This window comes from Moschus berezovskii, chromosome 8, assembly GCF_049115385.1.
Source record: "Moschus berezovskii isolate FMDL1 chromosome 8, NW_MosBer_1.0, whole genome shotgun sequence".
NCBI lineage: Eukaryota > Metazoa > Chordata > Mammalia > Artiodactyla > Moschidae > Moschus > Moschus berezovskii.
Window position 1 is genome coordinate 799,776 of NC_142467.1, and position 3,075 is coordinate 802,850.

Sequence of the window (3,075 nt, forward strand, 5' to 3'; positions counted from 1 at the left end):
TAAATTCTGTCACTGTTTCCACCGTTTCCCCATCTATTTCCCATGAAGTGATGGGACCAGATGCCATGATCTTAGTTTTCTGAAAGTTGAGTTTTAAGCCAACTTTTTCACTCTCCTCTTTCACTGTCATCAAGAGGCTCTTTAGTTCCTCTTCACTTTCTGCCATAAGGGTGGTGTCCTCTGCATATCTGAGGTTACTGATATGTCTCCTGGCAATCTTGATTCCAGCTTGTGCTTCATCCAGCCCAGTGTTTCTCATGATATACTCTGAATATGAGTTAAATAAGTGGGGTGACAATATACAGCCTTGATGTACTCCTCTCCCAATTTTGAATCAGTCTGTTGTTCCATGTCCAGTTCTAACTGTTGCTTCTTGACCTGCATAGAGGTTTCTCAGGAGGCAGGTAAGGTGGTCTTGTATTCCCATCTCTTAAAGAATTTTCCAGTTTATTGTTATCCACACAGTCAAAGGCCTTAGCGTAGTCAATGAAGCAGAAGTTTTTCTGGAAATCTCTTGCTTTTACTTTGATCCAATGGATGTTGGTAATTTGATCTTTGCTTCCTCTGCCTTTTCTAAATCCAGCTAGTACATCCGGAAGATCTCAGTTCATGTACTGTTGAAGCCTGGCTTGGAGAATTTTGAGTATTACTTTGCTAGCGTGTGAGATGAGTGCAATTGTGTGGTAGTTTGAGCATTCTTTGGCATTGCCTTTCTTTGGGGCTGAAATGAAAACTGACCTTTTCCAGTCCTGTGGCCACTGCTGAGTTTTCCAAATGTGCTAGCCTATTGAGTGCAGCACTTTCACAGCATCATCTTTTAGGATTTGAAATAGCTCAACTGGAATCCCATCACCTCCACTAGATTTGTTCATAGTGATGCTTCCTAAGGCCCATTGACTTCACGATCCAGGATGTCTGGCTTTAGGTGAGTGATCACACCATCGTGATTATCTGGGTTGTGGAGATCTTTTTTGAACAGTTCTTCTGTGCATTCTTGCAACCCCTTCTTCATATCTACTGATTCTATTAGGTCCCAATTATTTCTGTCCTTTATCGAGCCCATCTTTGCATGAAATGTTCCCTTGGTATCTCTAATTTTCTTGAAGAGATCTCTAGTCTTTCCCATTCTGTTGTTTTCCTCTATTTCTCTGCACTGATCACTGAGAAAGGCTTTCTTATCTCTCCTTGCTATTCTTTGGAACTCTGCAGATGGATGTATCTTTTTCTCCTTTGCCTTTAGCTTCTCTTCTTTTCTCAGCCATTTGTGAGTCCTCCTCAGACAACCATTTTGCCTTTTTGCATTTCTTTTTCTTGGGGATAGTCTTGATCCCTGCCTCCTGTACAGTGTCATGAAACTCCATCCATAGTTCATCAGGCACTCTATCAGATGTAGTCCCTTAAATCTATTTCTCACTTCCACTGTATAATCCTAAGGGATTTGATTTAGGTCATACCTGAAGGGCCTAGTGGTTTTCCCCACTTTCTTCAAGTCTGAATTTTGCTGTAAGGAAATGATCTTGGGCAGAGCTTAAAACTGCCAGCCTCAGTTCCTTCATTTATAAAGTGCAGATAGTATCTGTAACTACTTCACTCATAAGGTTACTATAGGGAATATATAAGATAATGCATTTGAGTTCTTAATGATCAGGCTGATACTGAGTGCTCAGTAAATGTTAGTCATTACTCTTTTCCTAAAGGGCAGATATTATTAGACCATCTCCTCCTGCCCAACTCTGAGAGGGCCTGTTATGGTAGGACACTGAACTAGACCATCAGACCTGTTTGATTTCTGGCTTTGTATTTAGTTTGCTTCTTAATATGGTGGTTGGTTCTGTGTTGGGGTAGTCCTTTAATCCTCAGCCCAGGCTCTTTACAATTTTGCCTCAGCTTTCACTCCCTGCCTGTCCCGTTTTTAGGTCATCCAGGAGTGAAACTCAGGGTCTTCTCAGTGTTTTTCTGAGCACGTGTCCTTCCCTGGGCATGTAGGTGGCTCTCTAAACTCCCTCGTATGCGTAACCACTTTCGAGTGCCCAGACTTTGGGAAGAAGCCATCTCCCGGACTGTTCCCGTGTCTTAGGGGGGTTCTCACATGTTTCAGTGAATTCTCAGCTCTTGGTAGCTGCTGGTTTTTCTGATTATTTTACTGTTTTCAAGCAATGCCCACCACCGTATCTATGTCCTCCCTAGACAGCACTACTCAGAGAATTGCCTGAGAGCAGCTATAAGGATCAAATATAGGTCTCTGCAATAACCAAAGAGTATACATAGGCAATTTCATGTAAGAAGTATGATATTTGTTTTGCACACATCACAGACATCGGCATTTTTTAAATAATGGGCAAAAATGTTAAACTTTACACAGATACTTTTCTTGATCTTCATTTGTACCTACACAAGTGTAACTTTTACTGCTGTCTGTAGGTGTAGGCGGAGAAGGCAATGGCAAGCCACACCAGTACTCTTGCCTAGAAAATCCCATGGATGGAGGAGCCTGGTAGGCTGCAGTCCATGGGGTCGCTATGGGTCGGACATGACTGAGCAACTTCACTTTCACTTTTCACTTTCACACATTGGAGAAGGAAATGGCAACCCACTCCAGTGTTCTTGCCTGGAGAATCCCAGGGACGGGGGAGCCTGGTGGGCCTCCGTCTATGGGGTCGCACAGAGTCGGACACAACTGAAGTGACTTAGCAGCAGCAGCAGCAGGTGTAGGACAACCTTCCCTTCTAGGTCTTTGGCTGGTCTCATAACTCAACTGGCATGAGACTGATTAACAGGAGAAAAGTTTTAATATGTCCAGGAGCCCCATATATGAGCCTTAAAGGAGGGAACCAGAGTCAAAAGCTTTAAAGCTTTTAGATGAAAGGCAGAGGCGTTTGTGGCAGGGGCGGCGAATGGTGAAGAAGCGACAGGTTTACTCACACAGCTTCCTCAGCCCGAAGTGCCCTCTGCTGGGGCAGGCGGGCTGACTTTCACACGAAGAATCTGCTTTCAGCGGAGCAAGGAAGGGTCCGAGTGTCCTTTGGCACTAGCTGTCTCTCAAGTACCTTTAATTCAAAATAATATGCCAACATC